A 20205-nucleotide genomic window follows, 5' to 3' on the forward strand; every position below is an offset into this window, starting at 1 on the left:
AAAGGTCACCCAAAATTACGCCTCTGTGTAATTTTGAGTTAATTAAATTAAAAAGATATATAAATTACTTCATAATTAAAGTTTTATTTAGTTGCTAAAATTAATACTATTGCTATCTCAGAATATCTTCCACATACAAAAGTTAGATATAACCTGTTCAATGTAATGCTTAAAAAACATAGTCACAGCTATATTGTGTCAATAACTGTGTATATCATTGTCTAAACTGCTTTTGTATTTCACATGCCTGCTGCAGTCAAACAAAGCTGTATTTTAAAAGACCTAGGGGTGTAATATAGTTTCAACAGACATATGTTGATTTATTTAAGGGAACATGGGCTCGCTGAAGAGTTTCCTCCTGATTTTAAGTGACATGTCTAAAGTACACCACGCGCTCTACAGGAAATAGGCTTCTTTAAAGTAGCTCTCTCAGGGGGGCTGCCCCTGTCTAGCATGTATCCAAGTGCTGCTACAAGCTAGAGCTTGCAATGTAAAGTGTCAGTGACAGATTCAAAGGCAAATGGGCCTGAATAATTGATCGGGCGGGGGCTAGCGTTAGCAGTAGTGCAGCGACTTGCTAATGATGGCGAGTACATCAATTTTACAAGAACAATTAGCAACAGGAGTAATTACACTTATCACCGTTTTATAAAATCACCTCCCCTGCACTCCCCCACACACTCATCATGTAAAGGAGTTTAATCAGAGGAGTCAGGCTTAAAATGGATATAGAGGGTTTCATCAGAATGGGATTCAGTGAAGGTGATCGCCTGCAATTGATGGTTACACACATACAGTAGCTTTATTTTTTGTGGCTACGAACTGGATTTATCAAAATCTTTAGAGCATTTTAAAGCCTTTGAATTCTAAATATCATATGATCAACAATTACCCTAATTATTCTTGGCCTACTAGTTTATTTAGCTTCTTTTGTTGCCGTTCAGTAAATTCAATTTATAAGGACCCTCAAATAATTGAGCATCAACTGTGATAATGTACAGCATTTAAAACAAATCAACCTCAATCTAGACACCCATGATAGAAATGGTTGTCTTGCATTTCCAATCTTTTTACTAAATGTTGCATAAGTATCCCACAAATAACAACTTCTTCATCACCAGAAGGGTCAATCAAGCAACTAAATAGTTCTCGACGTTGCTGCAACCTGGGTTTATGAGCCCTTCCGATGCTGAGAGAGGAAATCAAGACCTCTCTCGCAGTCAGATTGGACACTGGAAAGTGGTCAAAGGCAGCAATTTGCATCTATCATCTGCAATTTGAAACAAGTCCATCACATCTGCTGTTTGCCCAGCCAATGGCCACTGCTAAAGGACTCCAGAAATGAACTATTAGTTCGCTCCTTCTCCCCAGCTCGCTCAAATGACTGGATATTTAAATGATTCAGAAATATTGCCGCAAACAAAGAATTGAACTTGGCATTACCTAAATTGTGTTAATTTGTGTACACTGACTGTGGTTTACCGGTCGAGACACTTGTTAGTTGAAGGTTAAAATGCTTTAGGTCTCATGCTGCCTTCACAATTTTGATATATATTGAAGTTACATTTACAAAGAAATGTATGCATTATTTGGTTTATCTACATTCCATTAATATGTAATGTTTTGTTGTGTTTTTCAAACACCACTATTAAGAATATTAAGCAAGGAGACACTGTAACCAATGTGGCTTGTGTGAGAGCTAGAGTGAATACAAACTTTCTATATATTAGCCCTTCTTAAGCTTCATTCAGTGCCAAAACAACCTAATAGAGAACAATGATGCATGCATCATCAGAATTTTCACATTTAAACATATGTTACATGCACATAATCAATTGACACATATGATCACAATCAATGTATTGTCAAATGAAATATAAAATGAACCTGGACCAAAAAAAAAAAGAAAAAGAAATTATAAGAAACAATGTCTTTGGAGCATATTTTCTTGAAGGAACATATTCATCTTTCTCTCCTGCTCTCTCTGGATATGTTTGGATACCCGCTGTTTCAGTTTTGTGTATACATAAGTTGAATTTTACACAAATGCCAGTCACTTAAAAAAAAAGAAAAAAAAAGAAGAAAAAAAAACTAACACAAACTTCATGCTTAAACAATGACAAATAGATGTCTATGATGAAAAAAAGGTTTATTTTTTCTCCATAAGTTGTCTTATTCAAGATGGAGGGTAGAGAGAGGGAGTACAGCAGTGCAAGTTAAGAATATTTTTCACCTCTGTCACCTATGGCTTCCTAGATTTAAAGGCACTATTAAGGCTTCTTTGGAATGATTTATATAGTAAAACCTGAAATAAAGTCACCTGATGTTTCAAAACATGTATACTTCTTTGTCAGACTGTATAAAAATCAGCAGTCATGTTTAGACTGGTCAAGTGTTATCAGTGATTTTGCACTTCGTACCAGAATAAGGCAACCTGGCCTAAGATTCATTGTCAACTGGACAGCCTGCTGACAGCCTGATGCAATTCTCTGTAATGCCTAAAAGTATGATAATGTTAAGTAATATTTGATAACTTGGTTAAAATCATCTAATCATTTGTGTTAAATAATTTAGTGGGAAAAATGCATTGCAGTCTAATATATTTAGCTACATGTATTTACATACAATGGTGATTTAAATGGCTTTTGTCATTCCATTCCATAGCAGTGTCACGGTAAAAACTAGCAGAACTGACTCGCTGCTAACTCAGAAAGACTCGCTGCCAGTTCAGCTACTTCACTTATCCACTGTTGTTCAGATTGTGGAAAAACATGGGGCTCAAGGAAATATACCAGTGCTCTTCTCTCTTACTTTGTTTCAAAGTTCTAACCTCCCCTCCCTTGTGTTCACAACTAGGTTCTTCCCTTCCGACAATTAGCATGATGTTTCACAGAACAATGCCTTGATCTCCCTCATCCCATCCACACCCAGCATTTCTTGGCCACATCTTTAACCCCATTGTCATAGGCTGACAGCATAACATTTAGCTTGCCTAACAATGTCCAGTTACACTGTAGCTACAAGCAGGGAGTTTACCTGACACAGGGTGGCATTACTAATCACTCTCCACTTCAGTCGGTTCTCCGCTTCTCTCTGCCCTTTATCGTTCTTCTCATACCCATACATCTTATTTGAGAGAATTAGGAAGGAATCAATCATTTGTCACGTCTATGTGTTCTTGCGGGCCTCTCCAAACGGATTTTTGTCTCCAGGCTAGTGGGGAATGGGGAGGATCATGTAGCGTGTGGAGGAATCCAAAGTGACGCAGGTTGAGGCTCTGGTACTTTCTCTGACAAACAGGCTCCGGTTTCCCCTCAAGGCTTTTCTCTTTCAGCTTTCACTACACTGATGCACAGCAATATTTCTTGAGCAATCTCAGAAGAGTACTGAGGTCCTGTTAAGAGCATTCAATCCAGAGAGTTTCAACTCTGGTTGCACAATACAGAAGAAAGTATAAGACATCAATTCAACTCTAAGTTATGAGCTGGAATCTTTATGGGTATAAGGATGATGGATAAGATTCACAAGTTGCTGTGGCATTTGTTTAAAAAGTCATTGTTTATGCTCTACAATCATGATTCATTGCAAAAATTATTAATGAATCCTGTCAAACAAAGTTCCCATATTTTCAATTCATAATAAATAAAAACGTTGAAATACAGAAATATTTAATAAGCGTGAATATGTGATAAAATAAAATGGGCATGTATAATGATAACTGTAAAATTCTGTTTAATGCCTTAACCTAAACACTCTTATATACTGAAAATATAAACAGTTTAGGATTGTATTATGTGTCTGCATAAGATGACATACCACATTTGCAGACATTTCCATATTTATTACTTTCAAAGAATCCTACACTATAAATTTACCAGGTTTACATAAAACATATTGATTTAGAATTAGAATTTAGAATACCATGTTTTATTTAATGGGAAACTTTATTTTTCAGTTATTTTCATTTCCATGATGTTAACATACTGATATTTGGTTAACAAATTAGCGGTAACACTTTACCTAAACCTTTATGTATAATGCATTATAAAGGGTTATTAAAGGGTATAATGCATTATAATTACTCATAATGTGCCTTGTAATACATTATATCTTGTTGTAAATAATTATAACCAAATTTGAAATGCATAGTGTAACAATGAATTGATAAGTGTTCATTTATTAACTGTGGTTACAATTATTCATGTGATTGTACAATGCATTATAAGATACATTACAAGGCATAAGTAATGCATTAAAACTACTTTTATAATGCATTATACATAAAGACTTTACATAAAATATTAGCGAATTAGCCTTTGATTTCTAAGGTTTTGGGGAGTATGATTTCACTGGCATTGCTAAACTTCAAGTGCTGTGAGAGGATGTAATTAAACTGATACAATAGATAAATAATTACTAGAACAAAATGAGGATTCATGTATTAATGTATTACAAAGCACATTATGAATAATTATAATGCATTATACCCTTTAATAACCCTTCATATGAAAGAAAGAGAAAAAGTTACCTGTATGCGAAAAATAAACACATCCAAACTTTTATGCTGTCTTATAATGTAAGAAAACTATTTCTAAATACTTTTGTATTGTGTTTATTTTTTTAGTTGTTTATATATTCAGTAGTAGTTCTTGAATTTGGCCTCACATCTTCTAAACACAAGTATTTTTTAAGTAATCATTCAAAACATTAAGTCCACAATTTCCCTATGTCCCTACATAGAGATGGGCCTCTCAAAGGAATATGATCCAGTTCTTACCATCATGACCTCAATATAGTTATTGCACCATTTTCATTCATCTGCCTGTATGAAAGCAGCTTAAAGAAGTGGTTCATATTCATCCTTTTAAGGTGTTTTTTTTTTTTAGATTATGAAGGGAATATGTTGCAGATTATTATGAATGCAATTCCAATAGCTCTTGTTAATACAAGTAGGACCTAGTCTACACAGAACAGAGAACAACAGTCAAAACATTTTTTAAGTCAAAGTTAAAAAATAAATGCTGGTGCAATACCAACTCCAATCAATAGATGGCTTCATAAACTACTGCAGTCTGAGGGAGGCACAAACAGCTGGGAGTCAGTCAGTGGAAGGGCTGGTGTGAATTATGATGAATGTAGTGCCTTTGTTGTCAGTCTAAACTCTCTCATACTGAATATTTCCCTTGCAGACATAATGATGTCACCTCAATCAAGGATATGTATATCCTGGCAAGATCAAATCAAATCATTCAAAAAAAATAACATTTAGAGTAACATTCTTTAGCTGGATAGTTAGCTGTTGTGTGAAAGAAAAATAAAACAGAACTAAGCTAAAACAGCCTAGCCTAGCCATTGACAAAAAATATATGCTTTCTTTGAGACTGAAAACACAATTAAATGTGTCTTATCCTAATGTCCTGTAGCATAACTTAACTGTTTTGTTAAATCTGAATTTAACCCTCATTCATCAAGAAAACATGAAGCTCTTCTCACAAATTAGCATTGATTAAAAAAAAAGAAATACCTAACTAGCATGCCACATTGTTAGTGTTATTCAGTTCTCAGGTTTTTTGCTTGTTAAAATATTTACATACACATTAGGCTCATCAGGGGGGTGGCTAATGTGTTTGACGAAGACTTAATTTACAACATTTCACCCAAAACAATGTACAGTAAACTCACTTCCTCTTCAATGCATGCACTCGAGATGTTTCATTTCATGCACATAATCCTTACTTTTCTTATAACAACATTAAACTTTCATCCATATTCATATTTACATATAAATGTGTTTTGTTAAAGAAAAACACAAGATTTGCATATAAATATAAACTTATGAATACTGGTAACACTATGAGTGCTCTCAGTTTTGGTATCTGTATTTGATTATTGTCATTTTGCTGATATTTAGTATTATTCTAATTTTGGCAAGTCAACAGTTTCAAAGCAGCTTTGCAGAAAATTATGAAAATTATAATGAAATTCTAATCTTTATATCTTTATCTCTTACAGTCACATTTAGCATATAAGAGATGGGCGATAATATACAGTAGTACAGAATTTGTGATGATAGGATCAACAATATGCATAAACATCCAACTTTATATAGAGAGCTGTGAGATAATATGGTTTACAGAATATAGTTTATACTTTGTAGTTTCACACATTCAAAAATCTATGTACAAATAATGTACAAGTGGAAAGAATTTCTAAATTTACATTTTATACTTGAAGCAGAAAAAAAATTTAATATTACAAATTGTACTGATCCACTTAATCCACTTAATGGTTATAGCCCTTTTATAATCTACATGCTCTTCTAAGTAGAGATCTAGCTGTCTAACAATAATGTGAATTAAAACTACAGGCTTAAGGTTCCCTTTTGTAATCTCCATAATAGCTAGTGTTAGCTGTTGCTCTCTTAGTCAATGAGAGGATATTGGGGCAGTTTCCATTATCAGAGTGCATGGACACGGTTCATGCTAGAGTGCCGCTGAAAGCATGTAAGGCTTCAAAGCGTATCGCCACAGTGAGATATCAGAGCTGTGTGCAGTCTGTGACACCAAAGCCTCTTTTGCCAGATCTGAACGCCACATAAGTCCATTGTCACTCAGCATGCTAAGAAGTGTAAGCCTCAGCCCGGCACAATAGACTAGCATTACAGTGAGATATTGAGTTGAAAAGGATCCTTAAGACCCTATATGGGTATTTACACATTTTACGCCGGATTAAACATTGAAATATAGGTTATCCCTCAATTTATGTGACAAATGTTCATTGTCACCTCTTATAAGTCTTATGATTATGTTCTGCAGGAAGCTGGTTAAAATACAGTGCAAAGCCCTTTTGTTTCTATGTTTGTTTGTTTGTTTGGGGAAAAAATTGCATATGCCCTGTGTTCTCACATATTGTAATGGGAGCTAAATTTAAATTCTTGTTTTCTTTAAGTAGAAGTGAGTAATAGTGTCTTTCTTCCTGATGTGTCGGCTCGTCCTCCACTTTCAATCACATTAGTGTTTTCTGTAAATTTGTTTGGTGAATTTTTGACTCATTTGTGGTGTATATTTTGTCCTTGTACAATTTTTTGATGTGTTGATTGCTTGGTAATTATTCTTTTATCGTTCATCCTTAATTAACTTGACTGATTGATCGATTGAGTTTTGATAGGTAGCACCTGTGACTTTCCACCTGGTACTTCTTGGACTTTACTTTTTTTTTTTATTATTGTAGGAAGTGTTATTATATGATTCATTGAAGAAGGCTTGTTGCTGAAAAATTCTGATTGTCGATTGCTCTGTTACAAAATAAAAATAAACTATAATTTATTAAGAAGATACAGTGAGTACGGATCCTTTATCTGATTATGAAGATAAATTTCAATTAAAATTGTTATGTGCATCATCCATTACGTTATATTATATAACCATTATGGATTAGAATATATTGTAAAATACATATTTGTTTACATGTGTTTAAGAATTTTTGTACATAAAAGATTTTGTAATAATTCATCTTATTCTCTATAAGTTTTGTCACCAAAATGAAGAAAACAAAATCCTGCAAATAAATTAACTGAAGTCTGGAAAATATTCAGATTTGCAACAGTGATGAGATAATTAAGATATTCATCATTCAAATGGGAAGTCATAAACGCTTAACAAGCATTTGTTTTGATGACAGTTAAATATAAGCAGCATCTATTTATATTTGTTAGCGCTTATGGGTCATTATGCTGCTGTCATTTGTCAGCACAGGGGTGTGTACTCCTCTGGATCTCCAGAGAGGCAGTGCTCACTATAGCATTCTGAATAACTATTGTATTTGGCCTCCTTATAAATTGCTATTCTTCATAATTCAACAAAGTCTCAAAAAACAAACAAACAAGCAAACAAAACAAACAAAGAAACAAACAAAACAAAACTCACAAAAATGCTCCCAAAGTCCAGGAAATTAAAAGTTTAATCATTAAATTCAACACCTTAAATGTGAATGTTTAACTGATAAATGGTAAAGAGGTATGCCACATTATACTAGTTTTAAATTCAAAATTATCAGTTAGTTTTAGGACATTTATCCATTTGATTTTTGGTTGTATATAAAGGGAGTGCAAAATTGATCTTATCACAGTTGAATTACTTTGATACCTGAGAATTTCCCCTCTCTGCAACAGACGTCTTATCAAACGTGACTGATTACCGTAATCTGTACTCTGGGCAGCCATTAAGCAAATTACCTGAATCATTGCAAGGATTAGTCTCATTAACACATGATTAGCATCAAATTAAAATAATGAGTGTTTAACTTGTGATGTCTTCCAGTTGTTAGAATGGCTTGATCAGCCACACTGGGCTTCACTGAGACATGATTTGAGAAGGAAATATAAATATAAGCAATGGTGCAGCAGTGACGAAACACATGTCAAAATATGCTTGAGAGCACTGTGGGTTATTTTCAGGGTGTAAAGTTATGCCATTAAACCCTTGTGCTAGATACTTCCAGGTTTTAATTTTGATGCTAATCTGATCTCTTCCTTTGATTAACCCTGCAGGTTTATTGGAGTTATTGGAAGTTTTATAGTTTTATTACTTTTTATGATATAAACTATGAGGCAGGTAATGTCACTTTCTGAATTAATATATTTAATAAATAAAACATGACAAAGTTTACTTTAGTTTGGTAGTTGGAGACATTAAAAATCATATTAAAAGTCTAACAACAACTGTTGTCTTCCACTTTAAACATTGTTTTAATTTTACAAAATGCATTTATGACAAATGCAACATTTTCCAAACATCTATCATGGCATTCAAATAAAAGCAACTTAAAAGAAGAGTTTTAGTCAAAGTATTAAATAAAAGTTATTCCATTATCATAATTTCCACTATGAGAGCTGATAAATTGCTGTTATGTGTTATGACTGTTATGTGTAATGCTCCTTCTGCTTTTGGATTACTGTAACAGAAGATTTATTTTTTAATACCAAAAATGCATATTTTCCACCATTAAGTGAAGTGTAGTTAAAAATCATAATACTAGCATGTTGTTGAGAGATTAAAGCCGGAATAAAATTGCATTTCAGCGAGAGGCTGTGGATGACAACAGCCTCGTTTGGTATTATGAGATGGGGAACAATATCTTTAGTGCTGATGAAAACAATAGCTTGAGATAAATACTCAGAGTTTACATTTAATTTAATCTACAAGGGATTATGGGTCTCCTAATGTCAGTGAGTAGGATCCCCACTGAATATTAAATACATTTCTCTGCAGATGGTTCTACAACATTATCGGGTAATGTTCACAGATTTTTTTTCCATTCCTAATACTGCCATGTGGTTTGAGCATCTTGGTATCAGCATTAGTGGGGCAGGTTTTCTCACTGAGTGATGGACTTGTGTGCGAAGCCATGACAGAAAACATATAGAGCTTTCCAGTGCAAGCTGTGTCAGTTAATGAAACACACTATGGTGGGGACAAAGCCTTATTTAATACAATACTTTAAAAGGATTTGACACAGCATCACAGTTGTGGTATTATTCAGTTGGTCACTACATTAAAGACTTGAATATGGGTTACTTGGAGGATTATGATGGTTTTTCACACTAACACCCTTGCAATCTGAAACATTCTCCAACCTTTGTTATACTCTAACGAACTATAAAAATGACTGGTCCACAAAATAAATAAATTAAATAACTGTACCTTTTAATTAAGCATTAGCTGTACTTTTCTTTGTGCTATAGGAAGAAATTTAATCTTCAGGAGAAGAATTTCAGAAGAGATCGTTGTCCTGAAATTTAAATTGTTCAGGTTTGATGAGTTAATGAACTTCAGATAGGAGGACGAAAAAGGTACCCTCTCCTACTACAGCAAATAGCCAAGGGCAATAGCCGATAACTAATGTGAATAATATTGCAATTAGCACAGCAAAGCACTTACAGGGTGCAAATTATAAAATTCATTAACGCACGTACTTAATTAAGAAACAGTTTTCGGTTTACATGATAAATTATGACACCTATTAAATCTTCCAATACAGACTGTAATGGCTTCTTTGCTCCTGGGCAAAGGAGTGTTTCCTTTTGGTTTCCAGGAAGCCTCAGAGGACCTGCGGTATGTCACAGAATTGTTAGAAAGGATGTCCCTGCAGTTTTGTGCACCAAACTCAACCATGCTCTCTTAAACTACTGTAAAACATGGTACTGGATTGTCATTTGAGTGAATGGAGGATTTCAAGTGCATTGATCTCTTCAAAAGTATGGGGCTAATTTTGTGGACTGGATTACTTAACACGAAATGCAGTAATTCATGGCAAAATGCAGGTACACTTTTATACATTTTTGCAGAAATACCAAATCTCATTTGAACTTTTTATCTAGCATTTCATCAGTGAATATGTGATGTGAGCACTTCATTTTATGCAGAAAGTTCTACAAACTTTGCAACTGTTACTATTTATTAATATACTGTATTATGACAAACGTCTTCAATGGAGCAAGTTGGGTAATGCCCTGACTATCCAGGTAATATTCCTATCTACATTAACATTTAAGGCCATAATCTCTAAAACTGTTAGAAAAGCTTACAGTATGTTTCAATAACGTCAAACCACCAAAAAGATATATGGCTATATATATATATATATATATATATATACATTATATATATATATATATATATATATACATATATATATATATATATATATATATATATATATGTGTGTGTATATATATGTACATATATGTATGTATCCTATGTAGTATATATATATATTATATATATATGATACTATATATACATACATACATACATACATACATACACATAAAATTGCCCCCAGGTTGCATCATGACATGACCTGGGTCGCTTTCCATCCATTGCCTGAACTAGGACTAACTTACAGTAGCTGCAATAGAGTACTACTCCATTTCACATGATATCAGATCTGCTGTTTGCATCATAATAATTACCAGACAGGACCTCCCTACATCTGTTTAGGAGCCAATAAGACTGAACATTGAGGTTAATTCAGGCATCAAGATGGGCACCTTGACTCATTTCATATTCTTTAAACAAGTGGCCAGAGTCGGAAGCATGACTGAATTATTAACTGTGTATTTCATAACGTTAGTGACAATATGTTAACGTGTTTTTTTCTCCCTGTACCCCTGCTGGGAACAGATGGCTCCTTTTACTTTATTTTCCACATCAAGTATGATTATTTCTTTGTGCCAAAAGCCACCTGCCGTTCCTTGGTCTCTGCACTAATTATTTATGTTGGTAACACGCAGCAGGACTTGTTATCAGTTGGATGGTGTCTTAATAAAGGCAGGCACATCAACATATTGACATCATGTTCAAGGGGAAAATTTATCATCGGCCAGAGTGATGGCCACTGTAACGGTGCTCGGGTGTAGGCTGCTTGCCAACATTGCCCAAGATGACCTCCTTTTGTGTCTCCTCTCCCTACCCCTGCTCTGCACCATGTGATGATAATTAGGTAAAAGCCTATTAAAAAGTCAAATAAGGTGGAATACATTAACATTGAGACCAGAACCGGATGATTCTCCCGGTTGCGACGTGACAGAGAAGGACGGATAGTCCAACTGCTCAGCGCGACATGCAATACCAGACATGAATCCAGCTGAAAAGGGTCAGTTTGTCAAAAGCAGGCTAAATGTTACATCATCCCTCTCTGACTCTCTGCATGCGTACAGACATATCCAACGTCAAGGGCGAGAATACACAAGTACCAATTAACTTAAGTATTCACCGAATTTCAAAGCAATTTGTCTGAGGGATAGGTCAGTTTTAATCACACATACAGCCCTGCTCAAATGTAGAGCACTTAATAATTACATATCCTCAGTACTTTAATCCTCCAGGGGTGCAAAGCGACTATCCGGTAATTAAAGCGTCATATCCACATATTCTGGAGACACGTATACAGATATGTCATTTGCTATAGATTCTAAGTATTGTGAATAATTACACTTCAGTGTGGAGTGATAAGCTTTAACCTCATTGGACCAAATACAAAACTGAAGGCCAGCACCCAAGCTCTCATCTATTTAAAACTCTTTATCCACCAATTTAACTGCACATAGAGGTTTGTCGTGAGCACGGAGAGAATAAAAAACACTACTGTAGAGTCAGACAATGTCTCAGCCTAAGTAAATCTATAATAGCTTTTAGGATTAGAAATATGCTGTCTGAGTTTAATTACATATTGCTGTAGAGAGGTTTAAAGCTGTGCTACTGAAAAACATGCAGTTGCCGATATTCTGTCGCAGAAAAGAGCAGGAGGCTTGAACCATGAACAGATGTATTACTCATATTAAACAAAAAGATTGCAGGTTCACTTAAGATGGTACATCTGCTACAATCAAAGGACATTTTTGTCTTTCTTTCTTTCTTAGTTGTTTCCATATAATCTTGACGGTCTTATTAGATAAATTGTCTCAGTTCCGACACTAGGGGTCACACTTGAGAGCCCAGACACCACTGAGACATCACTGAGAAAAGGGCAATGAAATTGGTGAGCAAAATTTGCATAACTGGCCACACCCCGGATAACCGGATATAAATAGGCCAGCATGGCATTTGGTCAATCGATTTGTTCTGAGGAGTCGAAAAGCATCTCAAACCACTCAGAAGCAGTTCAGAGTTGTGGCATAAGGGACACAACGTCTTTGTTCCCTCCATCAGGGAATGAGGGTTACCATACATAACTGAGACGTTCCCTTTCGTTGTTTTGAAGTTCCGACATTAGGGGTCCCTATACAAAACGCCATAGATGTTGAACTGTGTTACGAGTCCATGGGGGTGCAGATGTTGACAAGCCCATTGTGTCACAACCAAATGAACCTCTCCTCTTCGTAACTTTCTAACATTCAAGACTTAAGACCTGACTCTTCAACATCTGGGAGAGCTGTCAAATACGGCAGAGCCAGAGCCTTTTCTCATCTGTGAAAATAAGAATAAAATAGCGGCTGAAACTTCTTGGTTTTTCATGTTGGGGAAGCATTCATTTCCCTGAGTAGAGACCACATCCTTCTCGAAAGGGAGGTAACATGTGGGGATACATTCTCCAGACTCTCTAAAAGGGAGTACTACATAGGGAAGGTTTCTGTGGTGGGCTCCACATAAGGAGAGAACTACCAAGCACAGAAACAGGCGACAGACCGGAGTCTCAGAATAATGTGAGTTTGCCGGCCAGAATTCTAGGCACGTTTTGAAAACAGAGATGGCTTAGATTTTTCATCCTTTGGTCTTCAAAGAGACGGCACTAATTCACCTGACTGGAAGGCTCAATGGATCTCTCCAGTAAGGCCTCAAGGCCACTGAGAGAACCCAAGAGAGGATTAGGCACGGTCTAGGATGATTCAACTTCTGCGCACCTCATGAGAACCTAATAACCACATCATGCTTCCCCACTGATCTGCCACTCACAGGTCCGTTACTCACCACACACACCTTGAGTGCAAATGAAGAAGGGTGTCTGTCCAGGCCCTCTTGGAGCAAGAACAGGACTGATCCTATGCCACATCTCTGTGGGTCCTTCCCTTGGGAAGAACGCCTTTTTTCTCACTTAAATGTGCCACTTCAGGTCAGATAACCACCTTGTGAGGGCCTGAGTGATAGTGTTCTCCATTACAGGTGAAAGACCTAATCCCTCCTCATGCCATTGAGGGACCAAGTATGGGGATTCCATAGATCTGGGCACAGGTGCCAAATCATGCCTTTGCAATGAGGATCACTGGGGAAGACACATACTTGCATAGACCCTCAGGCCAGCTGTGTGCCCATGCATCCGTGCACTACATTCGACGTACCTGAGGCAGGGTTCCTGCAGTGTTGTGGAACAAGGCTCACCATGGCAGAGGACGTTGTGTCTTTCGAGGCACTCGGCGCCAGGCCATTGTGATACCAAGGGCAAGAAACACCTTGTGAGTAGTATGACTTAGGGAATAATGAATGCCTGTTTTACTGACCACTTAGTGGCCGTCTGCCAGATGGCAGATAGCCTAAGTGATCCGGCATCCACCTCCCGTCCCCCAGTAGAAGTGGAGCTGGCTGGTCAGCAAATTCCCTGGGACGCTCATTTCAGGTCTACTATGAAACCTGCCTGAGGGTTCTAAGCAACCTGAGAAAGAACTGGTGGTGCCACCTTGCTGTGAGAAGACAGCTATTAGTTGGGTCTAACCTAGTTTCAGGCTGCTGCAGGGTCAGTGCAGTTCTTGCAAAGTGTCCACGGTGACAAATGGGCGGAGATTGCTACATCGGGCGTCCAAGGATAGAACCCAAGCCAAGGCAGAATACTTCCGCCCGCTTGCTGACAGTTAAGAATTGCTAGGCAAATCATCCTATCATCAGCCTATCATCAGCTCCTTGTGCACTTCTGGGAAGAAAGGAACTGGGGTGGAATGGGGCAGACACTGCATGAAAAGAGCTGTATACGGACAAATACGGGATGGGAAATCTCTGCTAAACTGTAGGTTTGCCAGATAAATGAGGCAGAGTGCTTGGAAAGGTAATACACATAAGTAAACTCGTGAAACATCCAGAAACCTTACGTATGTGGATGTATATAGGAACTGGTGGAAGTTTCCAGGAATCCTTACAGCTGGTTGTGAGGAGGGGTGGGTGTGAGGTGTGAAGGGCTTTTTATATGTTAATGACCCCCAGGTAGAGGTGCCTTTTCTGTTTTCAGAGCTGGGTGGGGGGGGTGGGGTAACAATGTCTCGTAAAGACAGCACATACAGTATTGTGGAACATAAAAAAACTGTGTTTGCTAAATACGTTTATTATTAATATAATTTGTCTATTTAAGAAACTTAGCATCATTCAAATTAACTGAAATTCAATGGACACAATTACCATTTTAATATGTGAAAATTATGTCTCTGACTTTTCATGTTTAATGTAGTCTAGAGGAATGCAACAAATGTTATTTCAGAATATATATTTCCAACACTTTGAAAACATGTCTCCAACTGCCCTATGTCAGTATGTTGTGCAGGTATCTCTCTATGCTGCATTCATTGTATAAAAGAAGCAGTTCAAATGAGACATTTTGTTTCAAAAAACATCATGTAACACATTTTGCTAGCTAGGATGTTGATAAATTCAGTACCATATTCATAAGTCAGTGAAATTTAAAGCTGCTTGTTTTTGCTGATGTCTCATGATTTGAAGTTCACTGTTTCTATTGTTATTATGATTCTACCCTAACATTTCATTAAATCTTTTAACCCCTTAACTGTCACCGTCCCACCTGTGGGATGCTTGGCGCTCTTTTTTTTGTTGTCCTTTTTCTCTATAAAATCTTTTAGTAATCATCATAAATTATATATCATTTGAAAGCTTAGAAGCCCAAGATTCATCCTGTGAAAACCATTTTGAAATCGGATATTGCATTACTATGGAAATAGTACTTTAAAATCTTATGGCGGTCTCCTCCCCCTTAGTGGGCAGTGTCAAGTGTCATATTACAAAATGCATTACGGTCTTTTAGAATCAAAACTTTTTATAATCTTGGCAACAAACATAGCATCGGAAAGGTCTGAGTCTCAGGATTCCATATTTGGTGGTTATTTTGAGTATTGAAGTAAAATTGACAGAGAAATCTAGGGAAAAATTCATTAAACAAAATTCAAAGGAGTTTTGATGGCACCCAGTGGCTGTTTGTGGTATGATGCCCTAAATAAACTCTCACAAAAACCTCAATTCTTTTCATATCAACTTCAAATTTGGAACATAACTTATTTAGACACAAGGCTTTAATTTTATACCAATTTTAGAGTAAAACCTCTTATGTAAAATATTTATAATAAATAAAATTAAATAAAGTGTTGAGCTTGGTCCCCAAGAACCAACCAACTGAGAGAGCCCAGGACAGGGTTGAGGAGTCCACTCAAGCCTGGTGCTCTGCTGCTCTGGTAAGGATGGCTGCCATCTCAGCATCTCAGCTGCCATCTCAGCATCAGGCTCAGACTGATACACAGCACCTGGAAGTGCCGGTTCAGTAGAGTCATCCGCTTTCGATTGGTCAGACCCGTCCTCTGATGCTGTGATAGACAACTCATCCTCATCGCAAGCTCCGAATGAGAGATCAAACTCACACTCAGGTGGGTTCTCAAACTCACTCAGAAACTCTGCTAGGAGGATTGAGAGGTCTGCGGAATTCATCCAGTAAAACTGCTCCAGCAACATCTCCTTGCTCGCCATCAGTGTGCATCATTGAGGGCTTGTACCTACAGTACAAGTAGCAGGGATCGGACAGGAAGCAGCTGAGGTGACTCACGAGCCGCAAGCGCAACGTGCCGATTGTCATGTCCCCACAAGAAGGACACAAACCATCCACAAAAGCTGCTTCAGCAAACACTGAGCACAGCAATCGTGCCTGTCAGAGGGTGAGTTACAAACCACAACCAGAAGGGCACGGATGGAAAGTACATACAAATAATCCACCCGTGAAGCTCTTTTAGAAGAATTTCTCTTTTAGGAGGAAATTTGCTCTCAAAGATCACAGTTGAAGCACCCAGGGGAACTCTCACTACACTTATCAAAGTATGAGCAAGGGAGAAACCACTGCTTGTGCCATTGATTCAACAACAAGGAGATTGAGAGGTGAATTAATTGCTGCATCTCCAAAAGAGATGCTGCATCGGCTCCGAAGAACAAGCAAGTGAGCAAATGCCACGCTGGTCTCTTTATACTTGGCAGAGGTGGAAAGTAACGAATTACATTTACTCGCGTTACTGCTTTTTTTGTGTACTTCTACTTTTTCAAGTAATTTTTAAAATCTGTAATTTTACTTTTACTTAAGTATATTTTGTTTGAAGTATTGTACTTTGCTACATTTTAAAACGCATTAATTACTGAGTAAAAAAAAAAAAAATCGCTCCCTGGAAACTTATTCAGTAAATAATGGTCAGGAGAGCAAACTGGCGCTAAAATCACAAGAAAGATTCAGGCGGACAGACAGACGTTATGGTGATGTTCATTTAGCTTTTTCACATGCATGCAGTATGGAAAGGCCTTTATGGTGCAGACCCAGCTGAAAGGGCATATTTATGCTCTATTATGCAGTGTAGCCTAAGCTGTGTTTGCCTGGGCAGACCAAACTAGCAGCTTATAAAATCTCGACATCAACCCTTTGCAAGTGTGTAGAGGTAAGGTTGATACTTGCATTGTTGCATTGGTGTTTAAAATGAAGCTTTGACAGTTTAGCAAAAGGTTTTGCACAAATTAGCCAAAAAGGCAGTGGTGCAGGGTGTGCGATCTGCGATAATATCGTAATTGTTGTTTTAACGATGTGCGATTTGACATTATCAGTATTTTGCCAAAAACCAAACCAAACACTCCTACAGAGTGCCGTGATGTCTAGTAGATTAGACTAGTGCGCGTGCGCATTTAGAGTGCGTTCTTTCACTGCCTGATTCAGTCTGTTAAAATGCATTTAAAATGATCACAAAATTGAAGATATAGGGGCAGAAAATGTATATATTTATACAATTTCATATAGTAAATCAGTATAACACGAAGAGTGGGTTTTTTTTCTTCCAAAAATCAGTATGATTACATATATATATATATTTACATTTACATTACATTTAATCATTTAGCAGACACTTTTATCCAAAGTGACTTACAAATGAGAACAATAGAAGCAATCAGATCAACAAGAGAACAACAATGGTATACAAGTGCTATGACAAGTCTCAGTTAGTCTAGTACAGAACACGCAGCCAGGGTTTATTTTTGTTTATTTTTGTTATTTTTTTTTAAGAATATAATAGACAAGAAAAGAAAAGGTAAGTACTAGTATTAGAAAAGATGAGTCTTTAGATGTTTTTTGAAAATGAGTAAAGACTCAGCTGTTCGAATTGAGATCGGGAGGTCATTCCACCAGCTGGGCGCAGTCCAGGAAAAGGTCCATATATATATATATATATATATATATATATATATATATATATATATATATATATATATATATATAATTTTTTATAATTTTTTTTTTTTACAACAGTTCAATAAACAAGACGTTAATTAAGAGACTTGCGGTTAAGACACCATATTGCTTGTTTTTCGACAACAGCACACACAGCCACCATAGCACAGTTTTTTTGTGTGTCTCTGAAGAATGACGGTGTTTCGTTCCTGAATGAATCAACTGTTTAAACGATTCGGTTCAATCGCAATGACTCACTTATTCTTATTAACAGTGTCTTGCTGACACCTACTGGTGATTTTAATTTCACATTTAATGTATTATTTTATTATTTTTTATAATTTCAAATGATTACTCAACATTTTATGTCTTCTATATCAAAACATTATTTTTGCATATGTAACTGCAGGTTAAATGCATTCTTGTCCTGCATTAAACTGTGTGTAAGTACATCTAAATGCCACTTTAGATGCAGCTTCTCTGCATTGAAAAGATGAATTTTGTTGATACTGGTATCAGCCCAAATGTCTTATTATTATAAATAATAATTTTAAACAAGCTACTTTTTACTTGTACTTGAGTAGATTTTTAGACTGGTACTTTTACTTGTACTTAAGTAAAATTTCATTCATGTAATGGTACTTTTACTTGAGTAGAATATTTTCGTACTCTTTCCATCTGGGTTCCCAAGTGCGACCCCTAGTGTCGGAACTTCGACACAACATCGAAGTGACCAACTGAAAGGGAAACTACAAATAACATAAACTACATTGATCATCTGAAGTGGCTTGTACAAAACATGATGATGATCTCCATGATTCAGGCCTCTAAATCTTGGCGGTGACAGTTTGCTTGGGGGAAAAGGCAGGTTTTTATTTTATTTAGTGGCATGTCATTGCAATATTTTCTTCATTGTCATTAAGTGAAGAAGAAGAAAAAGAAGAACGCACAACATCTTACTGAAGTTCTGATTAAAAGTTAATGAATTGTTCCACAAAATGAATGTAGAATTACGTTTCTGAGATTCACATTAAAGTGAGTTATGAAGCACAATTCAGCACAACTTTAAAAGTCAAAAAGTACTTTGCTGTACACATGTGAAAATGTGTGCATGTTATACGCAATCAAACCTCACAGTCCTGACCTAAATTGTTAGATCATTCTTCAATAAATTATCCCAATGCCCTTTCTTAGACATGTTTAAAGAATATTGGCAAGTGTATTACACTGTGTTAATTAGTATGCAAATGTATCCTTTTATGATCATCTTCTTCATTATATTTAATCTCTCTATTTATCTGATAGATTGAATCCCTGTACAACTATGATGTAATTTATCACTGGTCAATTAATTTAATGTGCGTTGCTGGTTAATTGTACATTTATTTACAGTTGTATAGAACTGTACTTTTTAATCAAGTGCCACATAATCACAAATACATGGGTTTTAATGTACTACTGTGTGCCCCTCTCACAATGTATTTTTTTGCATGATGGCATAAAAATAAATCAAGAAATTCTTTAACCTTGAAATCTGTGATTCAGAAATAGATTCCAGTCTATCCGTGTCAGATGGCCAGTGAATGTAGGCCACCGCCTCTCTTAGGCTCCATAACATCTTGATATGCTGTGGACCACTGCCCATCGAGTTGGGGGGTTCCCACGCATCCAAAAGAGTCATTACTGAGAGGGATCAGTAGACTCTTATTCTTGGACTATTTGTTTATGCATGGTCTCTGCTATCACTATTATTATTTAAATACTGTCTAATGCTCATAATCCTGCATGGAAGCCCTTTTCTGAATTAATGTAAGCCCTTAATTCTTACTGTGGGCCTAACCAGTTAACAAAACCCACCTGGGTTGTTATTGGAGAAAATTTATGCCAGCACATTACATATAAAACAATGATCGAAATTCCAGACACTGCTTCCCACCACGTCAGACACCAAAGCTTCATCTTTAATCACACCCTGTCTAATAAGACCCCAGAGAGTAATCTTGCCACAATTTCTGTCTATAAACAAGATCATATTGTGGCAGGTCACCTGCCCTAACCTTCTGTTGAATTATGGCCCAGCGATCCACTCTGATTGCTTCAATCACGGCAGCAGATTTGAATAGCCACAAGAACTTTCCAGTAAAAACCTCAGCCTTCTGATTTATCCCCACATTGAGAAAATTACATTCACTCACTGTCCTCTCTGTTTGGAATCCATTTTAGTTTATTATTATCCCTGCCACA

Source organism: Cyprinus carpio, chromosome A5, assembly GCF_018340385.1.
Source record: "Cyprinus carpio isolate SPL01 chromosome A5, ASM1834038v1, whole genome shotgun sequence".
Taxonomy (NCBI): domain Eukaryota; kingdom Metazoa; phylum Chordata; class Actinopteri; order Cypriniformes; family Cyprinidae; genus Cyprinus; species Cyprinus carpio.